The sequence below is a fragment of the Cebus imitator genome, unplaced genomic scaffold, assembly GCF_001604975.1.
Source record: "Cebus imitator isolate Cc_AM_T3 unplaced genomic scaffold, Cebus_imitator-1.0 Scaffold724, whole genome shotgun sequence".
NCBI lineage: Eukaryota > Metazoa > Chordata > Mammalia > Primates > Cebidae > Cebus > Cebus imitator.
The window spans coordinates 349,468-360,155 of record NW_016108039.1 but is presented as its reverse complement, the minus strand read 5'-3'; the positions used below and the strand labels follow the sequence as shown (position 1 = coordinate 360,155).

At 50.1% G+C, this 10,688-nt stretch overlaps 1 pseudogene; it reads right to left on the bottom strand.

The window, feature by feature from the left end:
- Positions 1 to 1,323: 1,323 nt before the first annotated feature.
- The window catches only part of LOC108296563, a 17,761-nt pseudogene continuing 8,396 nt past the window's right edge, over positions 1,324 to 10,688 (bottom strand).

Genomic DNA, 10,688 nt, shown 5'->3' with positions numbered 1-10,688 from the left:
ATTGCACTCCAGCCTGGGCAACAGGGCGAGACTTCATCTCAAAACAAAAAAAGTCATTCTACTCTGTGAAGAATGAGCAGGAGGAGGCAAAGGGAAGAAAGGGGAGATCAGCAAGGAGGCTGTTGCCATAACTCAGGTGGGGCATGCTGGCTTGGACTTGGTAGCAGTGTGCAGGCAGAGTGCCACTGTCTGGGTATGGATGCAGGGTGCGTTCTGCTGCAGGGAGTGGGGGACAGTGCAGCATCGAGATTTCACTGAAAATTTCTGCTTTGAGCAACTGGGTGGAATGGATGGAGGTGTATTTCACCAGATATGGGAAAGGCCAGGGAATGGTTTAAAGGGCTGACTGTGGTGGCTCATGTCAGCATGGTGGCTCCCAAGCACTTTGGGAGACTGAGGCAGGAGGATCACTTGAGACCAGGAGTTGGAGGCAAGCCTGGGAAATGTAGTAAGACACTCTTTAGAAAAATTAAAGTAGAGAAAAAGAAAGGTTTAAAGGGAAGTGATTGAGGGTTCAGAATTGTACCTCCTCAGCTTCAGAGATTCCTTTGAGCTCTTCGAGTACATAAATAAATGTGGCAATCATTAACAAATAAATGGTATGAAAAGGCAAGGGAATGGATGAGACCACTCAGGAAAAGAGTACACAGAGAGAAGAAAATAAAGAGGACAGAGTTAAAGAGATCAGAACAGGCCAGGCATGGTGACTCACCCTTGTAATCCCAGCACTTTGGGAAGCCAGGGCGGGTGGATCACCTGAGGTCAGGAGTTTGAGACCAGACTGACCAACAAGATGAAACCCCTTCTCTACTAAAAATGCAAAAATCAGCTGGGCATAGTGGCACACACCTGTAATCCCAGCTACTCGGGAGGCTGAGGCAGGAGAATCCCCTGAACCTGGGAGGTGGAGGTTGCGGTGAGCCAAGATGGCGCCATTACACTCCAGCCTGGGTGTCAAGAGCAAAACTCCATTTTGAAAAAAAATTTCTTAATTAATTAATTAATTAATTTTAAAAGATGGGGTTTCACCATGTTGGTCAGGCTGGTCTTAAACTCCCAACCTCAGGTGATCCACCTGTCTTGGCCTCCAAAGTGCTTGGATTACAGGTGTGAGCCACCACGCCCTGCCAAAAAAATTTTTTTTTAAATAGAGAGATCAGATTAGAAGAGAGCCCAGGACTGAGCCCTGAGGAGGCAGCACAGGGGTCAGAGAGGAGGGGATTCTGAAGTAGGGAAATTGGAAGCAATGGACACAGAGCAGACAAAATCAAAAGGGTTAATGCTGCTGCAGCTGAGGGAGAATGTTCCAGAGGATGAAGCTGGTCAGCCAGCCAAGTGCTTCTCACAGGGTCGCTCTGTACCCAGGCCATTGACTTGATGGGAACATGGAGCTGATTCAAGAATGGGTGAGCGGTGGTGGCAGCACATGCGGGAAGGCAGCTCGTGGAGGATGGCTAGTTTCTGCTCACTCTGTGCCACATCCGCTATGAACTTATCCCATCTCTTCTTCCAGATTGCCATGAAAGTATTTTTCTCAATCTCCAACAGGCTACTGTACCTGCAGGAAGAGGAGGAGCCCCGGTGAGCCTCGGGGCAGGGGCTGGGAACGGGACATGGAGCCTGAGGGGACATCGGAGTCTTTCAGAGGAGTCTCCCCAGTCCAGCAGCAAGGACTAACCAGCCATGATAAGAAGGAACCCACAGAAACCATCGAGGCATCGGCCTCAAGCCTCCTCAGATGCAAACACAAGCTGTGGGCTGGAAGGCGGGCAGGGGTCCTGGGAGGACATGAGATACTCACTTGATAGAGTTGATGGCCAGCTGTTTGAGGGTCCTCAGGTCAGCCTTCATCCCCCCAATGACCATGAAGACCTCATAGAAATCGTAGGACAAGCCTTTGGCACCAAAGATCACTGGGTCATCAGAACTGATCACCATGGGGTGCCCGACGGCCATCAGAGTAGCTGCAGGGTGGTTTCTCAAATCAGACACCAGTTTCAGAACCTGCCCGGTAGGAGGCAAGGGAGAAAGATGAACTCTGATCCCTAAAAAGAGTAGTCACAAGTGAAATGAGACCTGGAGCCCCCATCAGCTCCCTTCATCTCCCCATCGCTATCTCCCAAATATGGGGATGACTTCTGGGCACTCACAAGGAGAACAGGGCCAGTCCCCATGCATCTCCTCCTGTTTCATCAGCACCACAAATACTCGGTCACTTCTGGTCCTGCTCAGAGAAGTGCTAACTGAATACAGACACAGACACAAAAGACCCCAGTAAGCACTGGACACACCCTGTGTCCTTTTTGCTCTGTCCACAGTTTTGCCCAAAATTCCACTTCACTGGGAACCCTCACAGCTGCCACATTCTTACTGGTGGCTTAAGCAAAAGGCCCCTCCTGAATAACTTTACTAACAGGTGGGAGAGTGGAGGGATTTTGGTAACAAGAGAGTTAAGGAGAGAGAAGTTATACTGGAAAAAGTTTAAGAGGGCAGAGGTTGTGGTTAGGGGAGATCACATGGGATGAGCTGCATGAGTCATGCATACTTGGTTAGAGTTGGGACAGACTTCTATGGGGATGTCCTTTTTCCACGAGTAAGTCCTGAGGGCAGGGTGTTTGCTCAAAGCAAATCCATGTCCGATTCTGGTAGTGTTTAGCATCAAAGCATCCAGAATGTTCTTGTCTATGGAAGTGCCTTGCCTGAAAACAGGGGAATCATCTTCCATGGGGGATGGATAGGTGTGACCCCCCAGAACATCCTCAAATAAACAGCCCTCCAAGCACGAAAATGAAAAGAAATTAACACAAATACACACACAATTTCCTTTTAACAATACTAAACAGAGGTATGATATGGCTTTATTAATCATCTAATTTATTAATTTATCATTCTAATGAGGAAGTTGAAGCTTAATAGCTTTTATGAATTGACCAAGGATATTCACCTAGTAAGTAGCAAAACCAAGTTTTAAACCTTGGTCTCTCTGACCTTACAGTCCACTTTTTTTTTTTTTTAAGTCTTGCTGGGCATGGTGGCTCACATCTATAATCCTAGCACTTTGGGAGGCCAAGGTGGGTGGATCAACTGAGGTCAGGAGTTCAAGACCAGCCTGGCCATCATGGAGACACCCCACCTTTAAAAAAAAAAAAAAGTCTTGCTCTCTATCTCCCAGGCTGGAGTGCAATGGTGTGATCTCAGCTCACTGCAACCTCCGCCTCCCAGTTTCAACCAATTCTCCTGCCTCAGCCTTCCTAGAAGCTGGGATTACAGATGCCCCCCGCCACATGCAGTTATTTTTTGTATTTTGAGTAGAGACGGGGTTTCACTATGTTGGCCAGGCTGGTCTCAAACCCCTGACCTCAGGCAATCCACCCACCTTGGCCTCCCAAAGTGCTGGGATTACAGACATGAGCTACCACGTCCGGCTTTGGGACTCTTATGTTAATTATCTTTACAACAAGTTATTACAAGGTTCTCTTATTTACAACCTCAGTATAAGTACCTGTACGTGATCATTTTAATTTAAATATTTAATAGTACTATCAAGACATTATAACGTGCTAGGTGACCATAGACATTCTTGTGGTCTCCTCCCCTGCTGTCCCCATCATACCTTTCTTGTTCTCAGTAAGAAGGCAAGGCCCTTTTTTTTAAGGCCCTCAGTAGAGGATGAAAGGTCAGTTGTGGCTTTCCCAGACTCCCTTACAGCTAAAATAGCCTTAACACTGACCTGGGAGGTCATTTGTTGGGGAGCTTTCGAGGATTCCTCCCTGATAAAAGGACATGCACTGGGGGACTGTCTCCTATATTATTTCACTGGATATGGTCACTCCGGATGTGATTCACCATCCGACGACCAAGTGGGGCAGAATCACCCACACAATGGGCATAGCAGAGATTGCTTCTTCCTTTATTTATTTATTTATTTTTTTTGAGACAGAGTCTCGCTCTGTAACCCAGGCTGGAGTGCAGTGGTGCAATCTCAGCTCACTGCAACCTCAGCCTCCCAGGTCCCAGTTCAAGCAATTCTCCTGCCTCCGCCTCCTTAGTAACTGCGATTACAGGCACGCACCACCATACCCAGCTAATTTTTGTGTTTTTAGTAGAGACGGGGTTTCACCTGTTGGCGGTGCTGGTCTTGAACTCCTGACCTCCTAATCCACCTACCTCAGCCTCTCAAAGTGCTGGGATTACAGGTGTGAGCCACCGTGCCTGGCCCAGAGATTGCTTCTTATGTGAGATAACAAATGTCCTTATTGTAAAATCTGTGGGATGCGTTCTTGCAGCCATAAGCATTCTGATTGATTCACATATAAAATATGAAAATTTGCCTAGGTACAGTGGCTCACACCTGTAATGTCAGCATTTTGGGAGGCTGAGGCAGGAGGATCACTTAAGCCCAAGAGTTCAAGACCAGCCTGGGCAGCATAGAGAGACTCTGTCTCTACAAAAATTATGGCCAGGTGCAGGTGGCTTGTAATCCCAGCACTTTGGGAAGCCAAGGCGGGCAGATCATGAGGTCAGGAGTTTGAGACCAGCCTGGCCAATATGGTGAAATCCCATCTCAACTAAAAATACAAAACATTAGTCTGGCATGGTGGCACACACCTGTAGTCTCAGCTACTCAGGAAGCTGAGGCAGGAGAAATGCTTGAACGCAAGAGGTGGAGGTGGCAGTGAGCCAAGATTGCACCACTACACTCCAGTCTGGATGACAGACTCAGGCTCTACCTAAAAAAAGGAAAAAAAGAAGTAGAAAAATTAGCCAGGCATGGTGGTGTGTGCCTGTAGTCCCAGCTACTTGGGAGGCTGAGGTGGAAGAATCACCTGAACCCAGGAGGTGGATGGAGGCCATACCACTGTACTCTAGCCTGGGTGACGGAGTGACACCCTATCTCAAAATATATATATGATCATTCCACTTTTCTGGTAGAAATAAAACTCAAGAATTTCCTTCACTACCCAGCACATATATTTTGGTGGATTTTCACTGGTTTTTAAAGATTTCTTCTTCTTAAAAATAAGGACATTACTTTTAGGTATTAAATACCCAAGTCCTAGCAAAGTTATCTCCAAGGACCATATAACTTGGAACTTGTTAGGTCCTGTGCTGCAACGTTTTGTACTGCAAGAATTATTTCACACACATGATTTTCCCCAACTTGACCACAAGCTCTTCAAGGTTAACAACCCCCTCCACTTCAAACAATTCTTCTGCTCTCCTAGAGCAGACTTTGATCTAAATTGGATCTAAATTGGATCTAAATTGACTGGAAATATCAGGAAAAAGAGATTAATGCACAGGGTCCCTTTCTCTAGACATGGTATGATAAAGCAGAGCCTAAGTCTGGGTGGGAGATGAAGCTGCCCACCACTCTCTCCATGCCTCGTTGATTTTCTGAGGGTGACAGGTGGGATGCCACAGACAGCTGCCCTCCTGGTCCTGGCCTCAATGTAAACAGCCTCCCCTGAGGGCTGGGTGTGGTGGCTCACGCCTGTAATCTCAGCACTTTGGGAGGCCAAGGATGGTGAATCACCTGAGGTCAGGAGTTCAAGACCAGCCTGGCCAACATGGTGAAACCCCATCTCTATTAAAAAAACAAAAAACAAAAAACACAGCCTCCCCCCTGAAATCTTCCTTTGGATCCAAAATTGAGGCCATGATCTTGCTTAGTTAGGTTTACACATTTTAAGGACTGGAATATGGAAGGGCAAAGATGACTGAAAAAGCCCAGGAAGAAGTTATGGGGAAGAAAGATGTGGCTGAACTAACGGCATTTCAGGAGGAACACCAGCCAGGACCTGCACAGGGCAGGGCGGGGTTTCCTCTCCTGCAACAATGAGGCACAAAGCATCCTAAGACAAGGAGCAGTCCTAGTTCTCCTCCTTCTTCTGCCTATTTCCAGCTCTGTGGCTTTGGGCAGATCAGTTAACCTCTCAAGCACAATTCACTCAGAGGATGGAGAGCTTAAGACAGGGTTCCAATTCATACACATTATATACATGCATCAAAATATCACATGTGGCCAGGTGTGGTGGCTCACTCCTGTAATCCCAGCACTTTGGGAGATCAAGGCGAGCAGATCATTTGAGGTCGGAAGTTCAAGACCAGCCTGGCCAACAAGGTGAAACCCTGCCTCTACTAAAAATTAAAAAAATTAGCTGGTGGGGGGGGTATCAGGATCCTGTATTCCCAGCTACACCAGAGGTTGAGCCATGAGAATCGATTGAACCCTGGAGGCAGAGTTTACAGTGAGCTGAAACCTCACCAGTGCACTCCAGCCTCGGCTACAGAGTAAGATTCAGTCTGAAAACGTTTTTTTTCAGTGGCTTATGCCTGTAATCCCAACTCTTTGGGAGGCCGAGGTAGGTGGATCACTTGAGGTCAGGAGTTCAAGAAGAGCCTGACCAATACAGTGAAACCCCATCTCTACTAAAAATACAAAAATTAGTGAGATATGGTGGTGCATGCCTGTAATCCCAGCTACTCCAGCGGCTGAGGCAGGAGAATCACTTGAACCCAGGAGGCAAGGTTGCAGTGAGCTAAGATCTCACCACTGCTCTCCAGCCTAAGTGCAGTGGCTCACACCTGTAATCCTAGCACATTAGGATGCCAAGACCTGGCCAACACAGCAAAATCCTGTCTCTACTAAAAATGCAAACATGAGGCCCGGCATGGTGGCTCACGCCTGTAATCCCAGCGCTTTGGGAGCCCAAGGCAGGTGGGTCACATGAGGTCGGGAGTTCAAGACCAGCCTGACCAACATGGAGAAACCCTGTCTCTACTAAAAATACACACACACACAAAATGAGCTGGGTGTGGTGGTGCATGCCTGTAATCCCAGCTACTTGGGATGCTGAAGCAGGAGAATCGCTTGAACCAGGGAGGTGGAGGTTGCAGTGAGCTGAGACGGCACCATTGCACTCCAGCCTGGGTAACAAGAGCAAAACTCTGTCTCAAAAAAAGAAATGCAAAAATGAGTCAGGCATGGTCGTGGGCACTTGTAATTCCAGCTACTCAGGAGGCTGAGGCAGGAGAATTGCTTGAACCCGGGAGGTGTTCAGAGATCACATCACTGCACTCCAGTCTGAGCAACAGAGCAAGGCTCTGTAGACCCCCCTACCTTGCCCCCCCCATTCTGAAATTACAGGCATGGGCCACTGTCCTGACCTAATCTAGATTTTTTTTTTATGGAGTCTCTGTGGCCCAGCTGGAGTGCAGTGGTGCAATCTTGGCTCACTGCAACCTTCACCTCATGGGTTCAAGTGATTCTGTCTCAGCCTCCCAAGTAGCTGGTATTACAGGTGCGGACCACCACGTCTGGCCAATTTTTGTATTTTTAGTAGAGATGGGGTTTTGCCATGCTGGCCAGGCTGGTCTTGAACTCCTAACCTGAGGTGATCCACCTGCCTTAGCCTCCCAAAGTGCTGGGATTACAGGCGTGAGCCACTGTGCCTTGCCAATGCCACCGCTCTGGGTCTAGATTCTTTTTTTTTTTTTTTTTTTTTTTTTTTTTTTGAGATGGAGTTTCGCTCTTGTTACCCAGGCTGGAGTGCAATGGCGCGATCTCGGCTCACCGCAATCTCCGCCTCCTGGGTTCAGGTAATTCTCCTGCCTCAGCTTCCTGAGTAGCTGGGATTACGGGCACGCGCCACCATGCCCAGCTAATTTTTTGTAGTTTTAGTAGAGATGGGGTTTCACCATGTTGACCAGGATGGTCTCGATCTCTTGACCTCGTGATCCACCCGCCTTGGCCTCCCAAAGTGCTGGGATTACAGGCGTGATGGGTCTAGATTCTTAATGAGATTAATGAGCTTTCACCTAAGAAATGTGTCCTGGCTGTGCTTTGATTTGGTGGGGGGGGTGTGGGACAATGACAACACCTATGAATGTGCAGCTTCAAAAACAGGTGTGGCTGGGCACGGTGGTTCACACCTATAATCCCAACACTTTGGAAGGCTGAGGCAAGTGGATCATGAGGTCAGGAGTTCAAGACCAGCCTTATCAACATGGTGAAACACTGTGTCTACTGAAAATACAAAAATTAGGAGGCTGAGGCAGGAGAATCACTTGAACCTGGGAGGCGAAAGTTGCAGTGAGGTGAGATCACAGCACTGCACTCCAGCCTGGGTGACAGGGTGAGAATTCATCTCAAAAAATATATATCTAGGTGAGGAAGAAAATGGAATAGAAAAGAGGACAGGGGCAAATATCACTACCTTGAGTATTTGCAAAGAGCTGGCTCCGTCCTGGACTCTGTTTCCAGATATTATTCCCCACCCCCCACCCTGCATGCCACAGGGGGTGGTGAGGGTTTTCAGAGCCACACCTTGGTGAGCAGTGTAGAGTAGAAAAAAGGGCACAGGCAGGGCCATAGGAAATGAATCCATTACTGTCATCAGAACTCCCTGAACGCCATCCTTATTCTGGAACTTTCCTTGTTAGCCAACTGGCTGCTCTCCCTTTCCAGTGACTGCCATCCTCTGCAGGCCCCTGAAGAGGATTGGCGCTGAGCTCTCAGAAGCCCTGCTGGGTCAGCAGGCTGAGCCTGTCCCTGGGATTTTAGGGGTACCACAGGCACTTCACTTTCCCATCCCAGGGGGCTGCCGCTCCACCCAGACAGGCATCCCCACGTGCACCCTTAACAGGCAGCCCTTGTGTTCACAGCATGGGTTACCAGGTCGAACCCTGGCACCACCGTGGGGAGCTTGGTCCAGAGCCCCCTGGCTGTTCGGATGGATTCTGCAATGACAGTCACATCTTTGGATCTGCAAGAGAGATGGAGAAGCCAGGAGACAGTGCCCAGCATGAACAGAGAGCTACACACACCAGAGCATGCCCTCTGTGTGGGGCTGGACAGTGCTGAGTGCACAGCAGCCATTTCCCAAACCTGAGGCACCCCTGCTCTCCTGACTCCACCCCGACCGGGCCACTGTGACCCCTGAGAGACGTTTAGCCCAAATCCATTCTTCAAAGACTCTGGGGGACCTTTAGTCTCTGAAAAGTAGGTGGGGTCAGAGGACCCACAGGAACAGTCTTCTTTGTCTGCATTTGGAGGAGGCCAAGTGGCTTTGTTCTCAACTCTCCCTGCATCTCTGTGAGGGGGCGTGGATGTGGATGCTTTTCAGGGACAGCTCTTTGTCCACTGGACACCTGCAAAGGGCCACATGTCACCCAAGTCCCTGTTGTTGGCTGGACTTGGTAATCATCTGGCCTCTTGCTGATTACATCAGCAGGACCCTGAGCACTGCAGAAACCTTACTGGGGCAAGGCAGGCAGCATGACAACAAAAACTCCAAAACACAGGGTCTGGTGTAAGCCCACGACAGGCTCCAGTTCTCTGCCCTGCCACTGACTCTCTGGCTCCAATCCTTGGCTCTGTGGGGACAAAGCCTTCTGGGCCTGCCCCACCTGTGGCCTCTCCCTGGAGCCTAGGCAAACCTGGGGGCACTGGTGCACTCAGCTCAGCCCTCACACCCTCCTGCCATTGGCCATGGCAAGGGGCAGCTGGCACCAGGGAGCTGCTAAGCAGAATCTGGACCCATCCTGCAAGCTCCCTCCCAGGGAGATGAGCACACAGGCCAGAGCTCAGCTCCTCCGGGACCCAGGCCCCGTGGAAGGGGAGGGGACTCAGGAGGACTGGGCCCAGGAGGAGGCTCCTGGTGAGTCAATGCCCTCCAGAGCCCTGGCTTGTGGGTGGGCTGAGCAGAGGAGCCGCCATGCTGATCCCTTCACTGCCACCCTGTGCCTGACTCTGAGTTACCCCACTGGCTGCTGCCCTTGCTGCTGTGATCACGGACAGGTCCCAGCCTTAGACTGGCTGCTCTTTAAAATGAGGTGAGAGGTCCTGTCTGGCAAAGTTAGGACACTGAAGCTGCAAAGCTTTCTGTGCTTCCCTGGGAAAAAGAGTGCGTCCTTCACCCACGTGCCAGGCCACACACATGGTGCTACTGGGGTTCTCCATATGCAAACGTGAGCCGGTGCCACTCAAGACGTCTGCCTGATCAGGGACTTGCACACAACCACATGCAGAACAAATTGAAACCAAGCAATGGGCCAATTATCCAAACATTCAGGCAAAACCGTTATAATGAGTCACCCAGACCAACATGGAGTCATAGCCAAGAATTATCTGGGAAATTGACATGCTCTTCCTTTCAGTTTGGTGGTGAAGACCTGAACTAGGAGGGTCTTCAGGACCCATCCCTACCACTGTCCTCACACACTGAAAGCTCTTTGGCATCCGTGCTGGACGGTGTCTCCCAAACTGCCACTCCCCTCCCAGCCTAGCAGCTCTGCCTGCCTCCGTCTCCCAACCCCAGTTATTCAGCAATGTTCTCTCACCTATGATCTGAATAAATGATTTTGATTCCAACAAACTCAGAGTGAGTTTCCAAAACTTCTCAGCCACTTCCTGGTAAGCCTTCACTGACCACTGTACGTCATGCTGCTCTCCACTGAGCTCGTACACCTGGGAGGGAAGCACGGCCAGGAGCCATCAGTCCAGCAGAGGAAGGCACCTCTCCCAGCCACCCCTGTCCAGCCACCCCCTTCCCAGCCACCCCCTCCCAACCACCCCCTCCAACTACCCCTTCCCACCACTGCTTCCCAGCCACCCCCCCCCCCCCCCCCCCCCCCCCCCCCCCCCCCCCCCCCCCCCCCCCCCCCCCCCCCCCCCCCCCCCCCCC